At 43.4% G+C, this 18,731-nt stretch overlaps 1 protein-coding gene across 1 annotated transcript in view; it reads left to right on the forward strand.

Annotated features, from left to right (window-relative positions):
• The first annotated feature begins 6,029 nt into the window (after window positions 1-6,029).
• Window positions 6,030-18,731, forward strand: part of LOC124714013 — a 74,575-nt gene continuing 61,873 nt past the window's right edge. The window contains exon 1 of the mRNA XM_047242988.1: window positions 6,030-6,097. The gene's annotated coding sequence lies outside the window, so the exon portion shown is untranslated. The remainder of the gene's footprint in view (window positions 6,098-18,731) is intronic.

The following is an 18,731-nucleotide window of genomic DNA, read 5'->3' on the forward strand; positions in this document are numbered from 1 at the left end:
GTAAATGAATTTTCGAAAAATTTAGACTCTCCCGTTTAATACCATGTATAAAATATTTGGATGACGTGAATAGAACTATTTTAAATAATTTTTTAAAATAATTTCGACACACGATGTTCCGCACCTCGTATATGAGACGCGAAATATACCTGATATAGACAGCCTTGCCAGAGATATAATTGAGCACAAGAGAGTTAGCTTTTCTGTTGGCTACACTGCTAGACAGTTGACAATAGATTCTGCACCATTTGTATTGTTTCCTTTGTGAGTACATCCATGTCATTGTTGTGAAAGTCGTATGTGGAGAAGTCATTGAGTTTTCTTTCCTTCAACATGCCAAGACCTAGTATGAAGGTATTTAGAAAGCGCGTACATTGGCGCAAGAAAGTAAAGTGTACTAAAAATTCGTCTGATTCATCTTCATCAGTATCTGATGTCCCAGTAGCGACTAACCTCAACACTGGTAGTGATACATTGAGTGATGCTGCTGCCACTACACCGGAAAGTGCTTCAAGAAGAAAACTAGATGGAATTGAAGAAGAATACAAGAAACTAAATGCTGGGACTACAAAATATGAGGTAATTAACGTCTCTTTATTATCAGACGTTTTGGAGAACAATGTGTTCTGCAAACAATGTGGAAAATGTGGTGTTTCATTGAAAACAAATTTACATGTAGGACTTGCTTGTGAGTTAGAGTTGATGTGCAGTTAATTCAAACACAGTGTTACTTTCTTCAATTCCTCACATGTTACTGCAGATACAGGTAAACTATACGATATAAACATTAGACTGGTTTATGGATTACGGTGTATAGGAAAGGGCAGGGCTGCAGGTGCCATGTTGTGTGGTGTGATGAACCTCCCTCCTCCACCTTCAAAATTTAACAAACACATAATTGCAATAGGCTATGTTGTAGAAGATGTGGCACAGGAAAACATGAAAGATGCTGTTGAGGAAGCTGTTTTTGAAAATAGTTATAGCAGAGACTTGTCCATAGCTTTTGATGGAAGCTGGCAGAAGAGAGGCCACACATCTCTGAATGGTGTAGTAACAGCTACAAGTGTGGACACTGGTAGGGTAGTTGATGTGGCAATACTTTCCAAGCATTGCAGATGCAAGGAGAAAATGAAAACTAAACATGAAGAGGAGTGCATGGCAAATTCCTATGGGTCAAGTGGTGGTATGGAAGTTGCTGGTGTAAGAAGTATTTATCAACGCTCAGTAAAATGGTACAACGTTAGATACATAAATTATCTTGGAGATGGTGACTGAAAGGCTTTCAAAGAAATTGAGGGAGTGAGACCCTATGGTAACGATGTGAAAATTTCCAAACTGGAGTGTGTTGGCCATGTTCAGAAAAGGGTGGGATCAAGACTTCGACGGCTCAAGGCTAGCATGAAAGGCAAGAAATTGGGCGATGGAAAAACTTTAGATGGGAAAAATAGACTGACAGATGCTACAATTGATCATATTCAGAAGTGCTATGGTCTAGCAATAAGACAGACTACAGCAGATGCAGAATTAAGGAGAAGAGCAGTCTAGGCTCTGTTTTTTCATACAGCTTCAAACAATGAGAATCCCCAACATGGGCTATGTCCAAAAGGAGACGATAGTTGGTGCAAGTACAACAGAGGCAAGGTAACTAAGAAACAATACAATCACTCTCATCACCTGCCACCTGCCATAATGGATGAAATAAAACCAATATTCCGAGACCTCGCAGATATTAGTCTACTAAAGAAATGTCTTCATGGCCGGACTCAAAATCCAAATGAGTGTGTGAACCATGTGATATGGAATAGACTACCTAAAACTGTGTTTGTGGGTATAAACACACTTCACTTTGGCGTTTATGATGCTGTTTCATCATTCAATCAGGGAAATATAACAAAGTACAAAGTTCTGCAGAAGTTGGGGCTCTGTGTGGGACTACGAACTGCCGCATCTATGCTTTGTTTGGACAAGGAACGGCTCAGGTCTTCAGATAATGCCATAAAAGTATATTCAAAGATGGCTAGACAGCATAGCAGAGCCATCAAGACGAAGCTGTTGGACGATTCTGATGATACAAGCTATGGAGCAGGCCTGTACTGAAGTAAAAACTTCGAAGCTAATTTCCCGTAACTTTAGTTTTTTTGTGTATAAGGTACATTTTCTCAGGGCCTATTTATAGTAGAAAGATGAAATTTTCTGTAGTTGTTCCTTAAGACCTTCTAATACATCTGAATTAAAAGATATGTGAAATTATTTTGTATTAATGGATGTAAATTTTAAAATACTTGTTAAAATGTATGACTTTTTTAACATTTACAAAAAATAAAATATCTGAAAAACTATACATTATTTTTTCAAAATTAATAATTCAGTATAAAAGCAGAACATATATCAGCGTTCTGTGAAAAAATCAAGAGTATCGTCCAAATAACAAATGAGAAAATGTTCCTAACTTTTAGCCTAATTTAACATTGTAAGCATAGGGCGTTCCGTATACCCTTAAAGTATAAGGGCAGAAATATTGATTTCAAAGTATATGCGTGTGTTTTTTTCAGTCATATCTTAAAAATTAATAGTTTTTGTGTAGTTAAATAAAATTATAGAGGAAATACAGGATGTATTCAAAATTTGACAGTTTTTACAGGAAATAAAAAGAAACATTTTTCTGTGCGACAAAAACGTCTCAGATCCACGTTTCCCCGTTAGGAGTCCATGAAGGCCTTGATGCTGATAATAATGGCGTGTGACGAGGGCCTCCCGTCGGGTAGACCCCTCGCCTGGTGCAAGTCTTTCGATTTGACGCCACTTCGGCGACTTGCGCGTTGAAGGGGATGAAATAATGATGATTAGAAAAACACAACGACCCGTCCCTGAGCGGAGAATATCTCCGACCGAGCCGGGAATCGAACCCGGGCCCTTAGGATTGACAGTCTGTCACGCTGACCACTCAGCTACCGGGGGCAGACTTGATGCTGATTATGTGCAGAGACGGTGTTCACAACCAGCCGTATGATGAATATTGTTTTAGATATACTGGGTAAATCTTCGTCCATTTAAATTAACGCATCCATGTCATCTAAGTGCTAATGATCGTCTAAAACGCAGATGTTTCACGAATGATCACCGCAGCTTCAGCCAAACGGGCAACCAGGTCATGTGGAGTGTCTATCGGTGTCTCATACCGCAAACGCTTTATCTCCCACACCAAAAGAAATCCATAGGAGTGAGACTGGCAGAACGTGATGGTCACGGTAATGACCCATACCGAAACCCCGTCTTGCTGGAATAATCGTTGACTGACTTCTAGCGGGACAATTCTCCAATATTTCCGGTAATGCTCCACGGAAAAATATAATGTAATTTCCTCCAGTGGTGTGTCAGGCAGAAGATACGGCCCAGTAAGACAGTACGAGCAATACAGTTGTGGTAAATATCTGTTGATGATGGAACACATGAGATGTGTTAGGATTTTACAACTTCCTGGCATGGCTATAGAATATTCCCTTCCTTTCCTTCACTTCCCTTGTGAACACAGCGATGACAGTAAAGGTTCAAATGGCTCTGAGCACTATGGGACTTAACATCTGCGGTCATCAGTCCCTTAGAACTTAGAACTACTTAAACCTAACTAACCTAAGGACATCACACACATCCATGCCCGAGGCAGGATTCGAACCTGCGACCGTAGCGGTCGCGCAGTTCCAAACTGAAGCGCCTGGAACCGCACGGCCACACCGGCCGGCGACAGTAAAGAGAACACACGTTTGGAATTCAGGGATGTTTGCAGTTTGGTGTAGTTACCAATGGCAGGATTCCACTCGCTGGGAAAGGTCATCAGTTGAGGTATTATACCCTCTGATACTTGAGTGGATGCCTGTCCGTCCTGTGCAGGACGCTCCACACACTGGTGTTGAAGGTATTTTTTTCTTGATTACCGTGTGTTGATGCTGAGGTCGTCTTCAGTTTGTTGTAACACAGCTTCCTCAAGCCAAACAGTTCGGAAAATCTTGAAGGATACCTAGGGGGTGCACTTGTGACATTTATGTCTCATAACAAAAGTCTTTCTTTGTATCTCTTGCAATAACTTCACAGATTTGTATACATAGTTATTTTACACCCAGTATATCGAGGTTACGATGGGGTAATTACTCTGTGGTCGCTTACTATCAGTAAATATTTGGGGTGTCAGAAACACCACCAAAGTAATGGGGTCACTATTCTTCTCGTGAATAAAACGTATTAAGACATAGCAATGCGCACACAATGACGCACTTGCTGTTGGGCTTAGCCCAACAATTTTGCAGACAGTGTTGTGTTTAGCTATTTTCGATTACATAGGAACACTGCTACGCGTAATTTTACTACCCCAATAGTAGGGATATGCAACGAAGAAAACTTGAGGAAGACCATAAAGGAAGCTGGTTCGGTGCAGACGACAGCCTTTTTTTGTGTACACCTCTGTTTCGCAGTACTGTACAGAGCTCAGTAATAATGGCAGACGGCCCACAACACTTTTCAACAGAGAAGGTAGTATCCTTCTTGGCACAGACCACCTGTAATGTGCGTTGAAAACTTGGGGGGGATACTCTATCCCGTGATATGTGTCTGTTGTTGTTGTTGTGGTCTTCAGTCCTGAGACTGGTTTGATGCAGCTCTCCATGCTACTCTATCCTGTGCAAGCTTCTTCATCTCCCAGTACCTACTGCAACCTACATCCTTCTGAATCTGCTTAGTGTATTCATCTCTTGGTCTCCCCCTACGATTTTTACCCTCCACGCTGCGCTCCAATACTAAATTGGTGATCTCTTGATGCCTCAGAACATGTCCTACCAACCGATCCCTTCTTCTGGTGCAGTTGTGCCACAAACTTCTCTTCTCCCCAATCCTATTCAATACTTCCTCATTAGTTATGTGATCTACCCATCTAATCTTCAGCATTCTTCTGTAGCACCACATTTCAAAAGCTTCTATTCTCTTCTTGTCCAAACCATTTACCGTCCATGTTTCACTTCCATACATGGCTACACTCCATACAAATACTTTCAGAAATAACTTCCTGACACTTAAATCTATACTCGATGTTGACAAATTTCTCTTCTTCAGAAACGCTTTCCTTGCCATTGCCAGTCTACATTTTATATCCTCTCTACTTCGTCCATCATCAGTTATTTTGCTCCCCAAATAGCAAAACTCCTTTACTACTTTAAGTGTCTCATTTCCTAATCTGATACCCTCAGCGTCACCTGACTTAACTCGACTACATTCCATTATCCTCGTTTTGCTTTCGTTGATGTTCATCTTATATCCTGCCTTCAAGACACCATCCATTCCGTTCAACTGCTCTTCCAAGTCCTTTGCTGTCTCTGACAGAATTACAATGTCATCGGCGAACCTCAAAGGTTTTATTTCTTCTCCATGGATTTTAGTACCTACTCCAAATTTTTCTTTTGTTTCCTTTACTGCTTGCTCAATATAGAGATTGAATAACATCGGGGAGAGGCTACAACCCTGTCTTACTCCCTTCCCAACCACTGCTTCCCTTTCATGTCCCTCAACTCTTACAACTGCCATCTGGTTTCTGTACAAGTTGTAAATAGCCTTTCGCTCCCTGTATTTTACCCCTGCCACCTTTAGAATTTGAAAGAGAGTATTCCAGTCAACATTGTCAAAAGCTTTCTCTAAGTCTACAAATGCTAGAAACGTAGGTTTGCCTTTTCTTAATCTAGCTTCTAACATAAGTCGTAAGGTCAGTATTGCCTCACGTGCTCCAGTATGATATGTGTCTATTTTCTGTATATCTTGTGGTTTTCGCACGGGCTTGTTCTGAAACCTTAGAGGAACTTGATTGGATACACTGCTTGCTCGCTATGCATTCGAGAGTTGGTCGTGGTGTGGGCTGTCGGTAGCGGCGTGTGCCGGCAGCTGCGCAACCCGGACTCTGGCGAGCTGCGCGCGACGCTGCGCGGGCCGCTGGAGCACGCGCCGCCCGTCATGTGCGCGCGCTTCCACCCCATCCACACGGACAACTTCTACGCGGGCGGCGCCTGCGGGAACGTCTTCCAGTGCTCCGCCAAGGGCAGCCTGCGACGCTTCGCCAGCGGTGAGTCCCGTCGGCGCGCCCGATTCCTGAAGCTACCACATCGCAAATCTTAAATTCAGCTTGTTCTATTACGAAGACTGTCCAATGAGTAATGCAATTAATTTTTTCCCGACGATTTCGGACATTGTGGAATATTCCCGCTGCAGCCGCTATAGTTTTATGAATTTTGGAACACGTATTATGTTCGAGTATAATGACTTTTCTGGAGACTAGAAATCTACTCTGTAGGAATCAGCATGGGTTTCGAAACAGACGATCGTGTGAAAACCAGCTCGCGCTATTCGTCCACGAGACTCAGAGGGCCATAGACGCGGGTTCCCAGGTAGATGCCGTGTTTCTTGACTTCCGCAAGGCGTTCGATACAGTTCCCCACGACCGAGCGAGGTGGCGCAGTGGTTAGACACTGGACTCGCATTCGGGAGGACGACGGTTCAATCCCGCGTCCGGCCATCCTGATTTAGGTTTTCCGTGATTTCCGTAAATGACTCCAGGCAAATGCCGGGATGGTTCCTCTGAAAGGGCACGGCCGACTTCCTTCCCCATCCTTCCCTAATCCGATGAGACCGATGACCACGCTGTCTGGTCTCCTTCCCCAAAACTAACCTAACAGTTCCCCACAGTCGTTTAATGAACAAAGTAAGAGCATATGAAATATCAGACCAATTGTATGATTGGATTGAAGAGTTCCTAGACAATAGAACGCAGCATGTCATTTTCAATGGAGAGAAGTCTTCCGAAGTAAGAGTGAGTTCAGGCGTGCCGCAGGGGACTGTCGTAGGACCGTTGCTATTCACAATATACGTAAATGACCTTGTGGATAACATCGGAAGTTCACTGAGGCTTTTTGCGGATGATGCTGTAGTATATCGAGAGGTTGTGACAATTGAAAATTGTACTGAAATGCAGGAGGATCTACAACGAATTCACGCATGGTGCAGCGAATGGCAATTGAATCTCAATGTAGACAAGTGTAATGTGCTGCGAATACATAGAAAGAAAGGTCCCTTATCATTTAGCTACAATATAGCAGATCAGCAACTGGAAGCAGTTAATTCCATAAATTATCTGGAAGTACGCATTAGGAGTGATTTAAAATGGAATGGTCATATAAAGTTGATCGTCGGTAAAGCAGACGCCAGACTGAGATTCATTGGAAGAATCCTAAGGAAATGCAATCCGAAAACAAAGGAAGTAGGTTACAGTACGCTTGTTCGCCGACTGCTTGAATACTGCTCAGCAGTGTGGGATCCGTATCAGATAGGGTTGATAGAGGAGATAGAGAAGATCCAACGGAGAGCAGCGTGCTCCGTTACAGGATCATTTAGTAATCGCGAAAGCGTTACGGAGATGATAGATAAACAGCAGTGGAAGACACTGCAGGAGAGACGCTCAGTAGCTCGGTACGGGCTTTTGTTGAAGTTTCGAGAATATACCTTCACCGAGCAGTCAAGCAGTATATTGCTCCCTCCTACGTATATCTCGCGAAGAGACCATGAGGATAAAATCAGTGAGATTGGATCCCACACAGAGGCATACCGACAATCCTTCTTTCCACGAACAATACGAGACTGGAATAGAAGGGAGAACCGATAGAGGTACAGAAGCTACCCTCCGCCACACACCGTCAGGTGGCTTGCGGAGTATGGATGTAGATGTAGATGTAGAATGCGTAATGCAAGTCATTTTTTCCGCACGATTTCGGTTGAAAAAATGCGGGATTTGTTGTGGGACATTATGGAACATTCCTGCTGCAGCCACTATAGTTTTAGGAAATTCTGATTGGTGGCGGCGCAACACGTATCCTTCAAAATGGCGTCTGTAAGGGAGATGCACTCTAGGCAGAGAGCTGTCGTTGAGTTTCTTTCGGCGGAAAACCAGAACATCGCAAATATTCATAAGCGCTTGAAAAATGTCTACGGACACCTGACAGTGAACAAAAGCACCGTGAGTCGTTGGGCAAGGCGTCTGTCATCAGCATAACAAAGCCAAGCAAACCTGCCGGATCTCGCGCATGACGGCAGGCCGCACACAGCTGGTACTCCTGCATCGCAGACTGAGAGCACGGCCGCCCTTACCTTGACACGACAGCAGAGAGACGTTCGTTGATAGTTTTGCGCCCAACTACAGGACTCTACACAGGAATGGCATCCGCTACGGTCTGCCTATCGGGAGGTGAATATACTAACCGGTGTTGTAGCCAGTTCAGATCCCACCTTCCCAAGCCTGGACGTGGAATGATTCTAAGACAAGCACTAGGTGGAGCGCCTACTAAAGGAGCCTAAGATAAATCCCCTGAGAATGCTCAGGGGTAAAAAGTATAGCACTGACACAAAAATATTCATATAACTGTTTGGTCTTCAAGCTAATCAAAAGGCACCTGGAGATTATATACAAGGGGCGTTCAATCGGTAATCCAACTTTTTTTTCTCGGCGAATTTCGGTTGACAAAATGCAGAATTCGTCGTGAGACATTTTCCACTTTAGCCCCTATAGTTTAGTGAAGTTCCAACAGGTGGGACATGCTGTACTTAGCCTTCAAAATGGCCTCTGTAAGGGAGGTGCATTCGAAAGAGAGAGTTGTCATTGAGATACTTTTGGCAGAAAACCAGAGTCATAGACGCTTGAGGAATACCTACGGAGGCCTGGCAGTGAATAAAACCACGGTGAATCATAGGGTCAGGCATCTGTCATTATTCCAACAAAGTCACACAATCCGCATGCCAGCCGGTCACACACAACTGTGACTCCTGCAGTGTTGGAATGTGCGGACACACTCATTCGATGTGGTGGACGTGGATGGATTGCAATCAAATGTCACTCTGCACGACTGGACGTCTGTGTTGGTAGTACTGGCGCACTCGCCCATCAGTTGGGGTCCTCAAACGTGTCCGCTGTGTCCCTCGCCGTCAGAGAGAACCATAAAGAGGAGTGGTTGACCATCTGTGCGGAACTGCTTGCGCGTTACGAGGCTGATCGGGACAGTTATTTGCCGAACATCGTCACAGGCGATGAAACATGGGTTCATCACTTCGAGCCGGAAATCCATGGAATGGCCCCACATCTCCTCCAAAGAAAAACTCAAACCTGTACCCTTAGGCGCTAGAGTCACGGCGACGATCTTATGAGTCACAATAGGTGATTCTGATTGTTGTCTTCCGTAATAGTGCAACGATCAACTCTGAGTCGTAATGTGCAACCCTCAGGCAATTGAAGAAATTCCACAAAAATGCAAACGAACTTCTTCTTCATGGCAACGCAAGCCTGACACAAGTCAGCGCACCCAATAGGAGCTCTCACAACACTTCATTGGACTGTTCTTTTCATCCACCGTACAGCCTGTATGTCGCACCTTCTGATTTTCATCTGTTAGGCCCAATGCAGGATGAGTTCCACGACAAACAGTAGACGGATGACGAGAAGGTTGTTGGATGTGAGGTTATGCAAAACAAGTGTACATGGGACAAACATTCAGAAACTTCAAAACCAGATATTCAGAACATCTCAGAGCTTTAAAAAGCAACATCCCATAGTATATTTTCTGACCACCCTGTAGTCCACAATCATCTCCCAAACAGAATAGAAACAGACTTAAGAATACTAAAACCCAGCCACAGCCTATACAGCAAACTGACCATTCAGGAAAACCTCCACATACAGAAGGCAATAGCAGAAGGAAAACAGTTCTTTAACGAATACGCTACACTCTGCAAGGGCACATTATTTAACACATTAAAGGAACTTTACAAATAAAAACAGCACAAACGGATAAAGTCTACACACACACACACACACACACACACACACACACACACACATACACTAAAATCTGCAAAGATGCACCATTTACACACAAAAGGAATACCATATAAAAGACAACACACACAGCTAAGAAGCGCACAGAAAACACACGCACGCGCACACACGGACGCATGCACTCACGCACACACACACGCTCACACACAAAGATAAAATGCAAACAAAATTCAAATTTGGCGCTGAACTCTCTGGTGAACAAATGAACCCTGACTGGGCTGGGGCCGGCCGAAGTGGCCGTGCGGTTAAAGGCGCTGCAGTCTGGAACCGCAAGACCGCTACGGTCGCAGGTTCGAATCCTGCCTCGGGCATGGATGTTTGTGATGTCCTTAGGTTAGTTAGGTTTAACTAGTTCTAAGTTCTAGGGGACTAATGACCTCAGCAGTTGAGTCCCATAGTGCTCAGAGCCATTTGAACCATTTGAACTGGGCTGGGACACACAACAAACCACAATCACACTGTGTTTTGATGAATTGAAAATTGTTTTACTATGTTATTTGTGGAAAAGACTTGTTATACTTACACGTGCATCACAACACCTCAGCATGATGGCGACAAGGCAAGTGCTTGTCACACGAAAACGTAAGTAAAAACGAATATAGGCGCGAAAACATCGCGACAAACTAAATTACATTCTAGAAGATAGGTTAACTCCCAGCAAAAAACTTTCTCATGAACATCGTCTGGTTGCAGATGACAAGATACCTGTATTAATCAACACAAAAGTGATCCAGAAAATTCATGCACATCAAATGTAAGGTATTTACAAAAAGAAACGGTCTATTGTTTGAACTAAAGATGCACATAATTTTAAAATCATTTAACAAAAATGTTCACATTACAGAATAAATAAAAACGAAAACCCACTGATGATGGCATAGTGGTGCCGAAACATGTTTGGGTACTGAGAAAAGACGGTGTTTTGCATAACTGGCGAACCTCACATCCAACAATTTTAACTGCAAACACGGCCAATACAAGGAGCTGCAAATCAAAATGATGGGTCTTTTGGAAGTGTTGTTCAAGAAAGTCCTCTGAGTCTCCTTTTTACTTTCCTTCATATAACTCCGCCCCATTCCATTTTTAGTCCACCCCAATCCTTCTCCACCCTTCTACTCTCCACATTTCCTTAGTGTGTGACCAAATTTTACCCCCATGGAAACAGGGTAGAGAGCACCTGAGCAACTGGCGTAATCCTTACCCATTGCGTTCCAAAGGGCACTACGGTAACAGGTGCATCCTACGAAAATGTTTTGAAGAACAAATTCCTTCCTGCACTGCAACAAAAAGTCCGGGAAGGGCTGCGCGTGTGCTGTTTCACCAAGACAACGCACCCGCACATCGAGCTAACGTTACGCAACAGTTTCTTCGTGATAACAACTTTGAAGTGATTCCTCATGCTCCCTACTCACCTGACCTGGCTCCTAGTGACTTTTGGCTTTTTCCAACAATGAAAAACACTCTCCGTGGCCGTACATTCACCAGCTGTGCTGCTATTGCCTCAGCGATTTTCCAGTGGTCAAAACAGACACCTAAAGAAGCCTTCGCAACTGCCATGGAATCATGGCGTCATCGTTGTGAAAAATGTGTACGTCTGCAGGGCGATTACGTCGAGAAGTAACGCCAGTTTCATCGATTTCGGGTGAGTAGTTAATTAGAAAAAAAATCGGAGGCCTTAGAACTTGAATGCACCTCGTATTTCTACTAATGAAAGTACGGTAGACCTTTTCACTCAGAAGAATGAATGGATAGCTCAGGCAACTAAAACATTAAGGGTTCATTTCAGCTCAAAGAATGAATACATTGTTCAACTGGCAGATTATGCAGAAAATGGTTTCACTTTAAAAGAAAAAATGAATAATGCAGTCAATACGCTGAACTACAACGGACTCTATAGACTATTTTAACTTAGTTGTCCAAGCAAACTGGTTTCACTCGAAAGAAACGAATCAATAATAATCCAACTGAAACGTAAAACTACAACTTAATGAGGCGAATTTTCCAAAAGGCAACTGAATCGATTGTTTTCATTCAGTACTTCCGCATCACTGAAGGTAGCACACCGCTGAAAATCTGATAAACTATAGTTAAAATTAACTGTCCCTCTCTTACAATAGCGATCAAAAATGGCTATGAACGCTCCTTTTTCTTGAACCGATTATGAATTGTAGGGGTGTCATAGAGACTGCCGACGAAAACACGATGAGGACTTTCACGGATGATTCTGCTATATACAAAGAAAGCGCAACACAAGAAACTTATAGTGAAGTGTAGGAAGATTTGTAGACCGTCGATGTTGGTGCAGGAATTGGCAATTGACCCTCACATAAGAAAATATAATACACTGCTCATAAACAGCTGCAGAGACCCAGTATTTTTGTTTACTCGAGAGAAGAACAGTCAGTGGAAATATTCGCATCCACTACATTTCTGGGAGTGTGTGTACCGACCAATTTAAAATGAAACAATCGTATACAAATAATCGTAGGAAAGACTGAACTTCGTTGGAAGGGTAGGCCATCTGTGAAAGTGATAGCTGATACTCTCTCTATCGGCCGATATTTCAGAACTGCTCGCTTGTCTGAGACCCTCACAAGATAGGTACAAGCTCATCTAACTCCAGTGCCTCTCACTACAACAGAGACGTTGCGCATCATGGTCTGGTTTACTGTTAAAATTTCGATAACTTACGTTCCTGGAAGAATCAATCAATATATTCCATCCTCCTAAATTATCTAGCGAAATAACTATCAAAGTAAAATCAGAATTGAGGTCACAGAGAGGTTTACAAACAACCGTTCTTTCTGTGCACTGTTAGTGACTGGAATACAAAATGGGGGAAAGCGACCAACAGCAGTTATTTTTGTGTTCTGGATCGCAAAAAAGTCCAACAGTACACTGATAAGATAATTCTGTAACTCATAAGTAGTAGTTATCGAGGGCTGCTACGAGGGCAGATAATGACCTTATCTCAAGTTCACTTCCGGTGTCAGGTTACGTATTTCAGTTATATTCAAGGTCAACCCCACTCTTCTCACCTTGGGAATCACTGGCAACTTTATGTGGTACATTTAACGCCACCCAAGGGAACATCCACTCCGTCCATGCTCCTGGGTCAATTGGACTAAGTATCTTCTATGTCATTCATGTAACTCGATATCGACCACGTATTCTTGCGTGACATAAAATTGTCGGGAAATCCCTATCTCTCTACAATGGGATTACTTAAAATGGCGAGAAACCCGTCCCCTCCCAATGAACCAATAAGATTCAGATTTCCGGTTCACCTCCTCATCGGTTATAACTAATTCAGTTAAGTAGGCCTCTTCATTCAACGTCCGTCCATCAGGGGGGAGAGATTTAGGTTCGTTTGGGACCAGTATTTGGGTATTCGTTACAAATCAATAATTATTAATTTAATTATATTATTACACGAATTACGCGAGTTTCGTCATCTTAATTCTGGTATCCATAGGGAGAGAACTGGTGTGTGGGGATTTGTTATAAGTACTAACAAATAAAATATGTTGTAATTACAACTACGCAAGTGTCGCCACTCGAGGTCTATATGCAGTTGTGGGAGCACCAGGGTGTAAGTACTTCTATTAGCAAATTAATTTTATTATTATTATTCTAATTACACGTATTTCGCCATACAAGGCGCCATCATTCCAGACAGAAAAGAAGTCATGTAAGTAATCTTATAATTAATTGGTTTATTGGGTTATAAAATGTGAACATAAGGATTCCAATTGGAGGCGTTGCTTCAGCGTTTTTGCAACCCAGTATGACTCTGATGCTTGTATATAAGCATCGACATGTAGACAAGGGGTTAGCGTGGCATATGCACGAAAACGTTTAGAACAACTGGAATTTTTTACAGTTTTTACCGATTTTTCCGAATATCGATATCTCTGTCCTAAGTACGAAGTTAACAAATTTTACTGCTCATACTTCAACAACTACTGTGCTTTTACAAAGTCTTTTAAGTGTTACTGATATATAAATAAATAAACATATGCTAAACCATCGTTACATTACTAGTGTGTGTGACGGCATAGTGAAGTGTTACAATAAGAGCGTTCTCCTATTGATGGAAAAAATTACGCCACGACACATCCCCGTAAATATTAACAAAATTTATGATTTAAGTCACTTGGGTGTAACGTCATACCAAAATCGTTAAACACTGCAGTTTTACCCATTTCCAAGACTGTCAAGCAAAGACACGCGCAGTTGCGCTACGTATAACAATTAGCACACTGCTACAAACGGACATCTGGATTACGAGGAACTCACCCCTGCATTCGTAGGGTAATGCAGGTCGACGATCCAAGTGAGATGCGTGCAGGCTATGGAAATCTTCGACCGACAGCGGCCACCACCACCACCACCACCACAGAATCCCGGCTGCAGCGACCGAATCAAATCGAGCACGTATCACTATGCTAGCCCATTTCTCACCTGCCCCCCCTCTCCAGCAGAGTTTAGCGAAAACGGTATTCTAGCTGCTCCATGGAAGCCTATTTTACTGCGGAGACTGGAAGCCAGTCCAGGATATACAGGGTGGTCCATTGATCGTGACCGGGCCGAATATCTCACGAAATAAGCATCAAACGAAAAAATTACAAAGAACGAAACTTGTCTAGCTTGAAGGGGGAAACCAGATGGCGCTATGGTTTGCCCGCTAGATGGCGCTGCCATAGGTCAAATGGATATCAACTGCGTTTTTTAAAAATTGGAACCCCCGTTTTTTATTACACATTCGTGTAGTACGTAAAGAAATATGAATGTTTTAGTTTGACCACTTATTTTCGCTTTGTGATATATGGCTCTGTAATAGTCACAAACACATTGCTCACAGTTTTAGACCAGCAGTTGGTAACAGGTAGGTTTTTTAAATTAAAGTACAGAACGTAGGTACGTTTGAACATTTTATATCGGTTGTTCCAATGTGATACATGTACCTTTGTGAACTTATTATTTCTGAGAACGCATGCTGTCACAGCGTGATTAGCTGTAAATACCACATTAATGCAATAAATGCTCAAAATGATGTCCGCCAACCTCAATGCATTTGGCAATACGTGTAACGACATTCCTCTCAACAGCGAGTAGTTCGCCTTCCGTAATGTTCACACATGCATTGACAATGCGCTGACGCATGTTGTCAGGCGTTATCGGTGGATGACGATCGCAAATCTCCTTCAACTTTCCCCACAGAAAGAAACCCGGGGACGTCAGATCCAGTGAACGTGCGGGCCATGGTACGGTGCTTCGACGACCAGTCCACCTGTCATGAAATATGCTATTCAATACCGCTTCATGAACACGCGAGCTATGTGCAGGACATCCATCATGTTGGAAGTACATCGCCATTCTGTTATGCAGTGAAACATCTTGTAGTAAAATCGGTAGAACATTACGTAGGAAATCAGCATACATTGCACCATTTAGATTGCCATCGATAAAATGGGGGCCAATTATCCTTCCTCCCATAATACCGCACCATACATTAACCCACCAAGGTCGCTGATGTTTCACTTGTCGCAGCCATCGCGGATTTTCCGTTGCCCAATAGGGCATATTATGCCGGTTTACGTTACCGCTGTTGGTGAACGACGCTTCGTAGCTAAATAGGACGCGTGCAAAAAATCTGTCATCGTCCCGCAATTTCTCTTGTGCCCAGTGGCAGAACTGTACACGACGTTCAAAGTCGTCGCCATGCAATTCCTGGAGCATAGAAATATGGTACGGGTGCAGTCGATGTTGATGTAGCATTCTCAACACCGACGTTTTTGAGATTCCCGATTCTCGCGCAATTTGTCTGCTACTGATGTGCGGATTAGCCGCGACAGCAGCTAAAACGCACACTTGGACATCATCATTTGTTGCAGGTCGTGGTTGACGTTTGACATGTGGCTCAACACTTCCTGTTTCCTTAAATAACGTAACTATCCGGCGAACGGTATGGACACTTGGATGATGTCCAGGATACCGAGCAGGATACATAGCACACGCCCGTTGGGCATTTTGATCACAATAGCCATACATCAACACGATATCGACCTTTTGCGCAGTTGGTAAACGGTCCATTTTAACACGGGTAATGTATCACGAAGCAAATACCGTCCGCACTGGCTTAATGTTACGTGGTACCACGTACTTATACGTTTGTGACACTTACAGCGCCATCTATCACAAAGCGAAAAAAGTGGTCCAACTAAAACATTCATATTTCTTTACGTACTACACGAATATGCAATAAAAATGAGGATTCCTATTTTAAAAAAACGCAGTTGATATCCGTTTGACCTATGGCAGCGCCATCTAGCGGGCCGACCACAGCGCCGTCTGGTTTCCCTCTTCAAGCGAGACGAGTTTTGTCCTTTGTTGTTTTTTCTTTGATGTTTATTTCGTGAGATATTTGGCCCGGTCACTATCAATGGACGACCCTGTATATATGCATATACCCAAACAACCATCAGACTGAAACGCTTGATAATTCTGCGCACATGTCACAAATTTTTTTATTTTATTTTTTTATTTATTTATTTTTTAATGTTGGTCCGAACTCTAGGTCGCTGCATAATTATGAATTAGTGAGATGATCATGACGTGTATTCTGATTATGACTCAAAATTTTTAGATGACATATATACTGCGCAAACCAAGGCAAAGTGCCTGCAAGAAAAGATCGATGGATAAATACGGCTGTCTATATGCATTTATACGAGTCCCAGTTTTTTCTGTTGTCTTCTTGCTCCTTACGCAAAATGTGCGTTGGTAGTGGTAGCATTGTTCTTTTGTCAGCTACAGATGCCTGTTCTCTATAATTTCTCAATAATGTTTTCGCGAAGTGAACGTTTGCTTCTCGTCAGGCATTCCGGTGTGAGTTCACGTGTTAATCGAACCTACAGGTAGCAAATATAGAATTACATGAGGCTCAAAATGGCTCAAATGGCTCTGAGCACTATGGGGCTTAACATCTATGGTCATCAGTCCCCTAGAACTTAGAACTACTTAAACCTAACTAACCTAAGGACATCACACAACACCCAGTCATCACGAGGCAGAGAAAATCCCTGACCCCGCCGGGAATCGAACCAGGGAACCCGGGGCGCGGGAAGCGAGAACGCTACCACACGACCACGAGCTGCGGACAATTACATGAGGGATTTAGAGGAAGCCTTCTACGACGGTAGCCATCAGAACTTAATGTGTGTGTTACAGCATTTCCGTAATCAACAAAAGATTTACTTCCAGGAAATAGTTACCAAAATCCAGGTTACGAACTGATGCTAGTAACCTTAGAAACAGCGAAGCAGCGTAACGTTCAAGTCAGTGTCTGTTAACGACATATATAGTTACGAAATAAAACGTCAGAGCGTTGCCGTCCTCCAAGGGAAGAACATTTATACAATTCTCTGAGAATTAGAGTTATATGCAATAAAGAATATTAGAGTGTGTTTAATGTTGCTCTGTTGCAACGCACTTTAACTGGCGACGCCTTATCAAGCCCATGCTACCGGCGATCACATATGCCAGAGGTGTGTGGGCGTATGGCATATTATTAGTGTAATATATAATTTTTAAGTGGCGCAGAGTGGTGCTGCCTGTTGCTACCAGAGAGTTAATTTAGCCGTTAGGATCCCGTAGTCACCTTCACAGCGACTCATTGTTTCCCCATCCTGCTATGAACGCGGGTAGCACATGTGTGACTCCTCACAAGAGGAGCTCTTAAATGTTAACCCTTTCGCTGCTCTGGGCATGTACGAGGGTTACCCAGAAAGTAATGTACCGCATTTTTTCTTCAAAATTTTATTGAACATAATGAGAATTATACACTCGAAAGAATGGTGTTTTATCTACACACCCTATTTTTCCACGTAATATCCATCCCGTTCTGTGGCCTTCCTCCAGCGAGAAACAAAGGCGTGTATGCCCTGTCGTTACCAGTCTTTGCCTTTGTGGCGAAGCCCGTGCTTGACTGTGTGAGCCACCTCCTCTACGTCCTCAAAATGTCTTCCACGGATTAAATCCCTTAATGGCCCAAATAAGTAGGAGTCCGTGGGGGCTAGGTCAATGTGTCTAGCAGTCTTCAGACATCTGTGGGGCCGAGCGTTATCGTGTTACTGCAAAACATCTCCTGGGTTGCTGTGGCACGGAAGTCGCCGGAATGGCGCCTTGAGTTTGTTAATGTGTTGACACATGCTTCTGAATTAATGGTACCACCTGCTGGCATCACGTCAATGAGAATCACACCTTCACAGTCCCAGAACGCGGAGATCATGACCTTACCGGCGGAAGCAATTGCTCTGAATTTTATCTACTGTGGAGAGTGGGAATGGTGACAATCCATCGGCTCATCGACGTGTTTCGGGCGCAAAATGGTGAACCCAGGTGTCATTAACTGTCATGATTCAGGGCAAGAAGGCCTCCCCCTCAGCTACTAAACGTTGCAACAAATCAAGACAAATGTTTTTTCTGTGCGATTTGTGATCCACCGTTAGACGCCGCGAGACACATCTTGCACACACTTTTGAATATCCAAGAGTGCGGATAATTGCATCCACACTTCCTTTGCTGATTGACAGACGGAGCGCCAACTGTCGAGTCGTAATGCGTCTGTTCTCGCGAATGATATCAGCTCACTGCAGCATGTTAGGTGTGACAGCTGTGGACGGTGTCCCCTACCGCTGCAAATCGTGGAGCTCCGCCGGACCGCCTTCTGATAACCTCACCCTCCGTGCCCAAAGGCTAGCAGTACTTCTGTCGACAGCAGATGCTCAATAGACTTCGCGCAGGCGTTTGTGAATAT

The sequence above is a fragment of the Schistocerca piceifrons genome, chromosome 1 (genome assembly GCF_021461385.2).
Source record: "Schistocerca piceifrons isolate TAMUIC-IGC-003096 chromosome 1, iqSchPice1.1, whole genome shotgun sequence".
Taxonomy (NCBI): Eukaryota; Metazoa; Arthropoda; class Insecta; order Orthoptera; family Acrididae; genus Schistocerca; species Schistocerca piceifrons.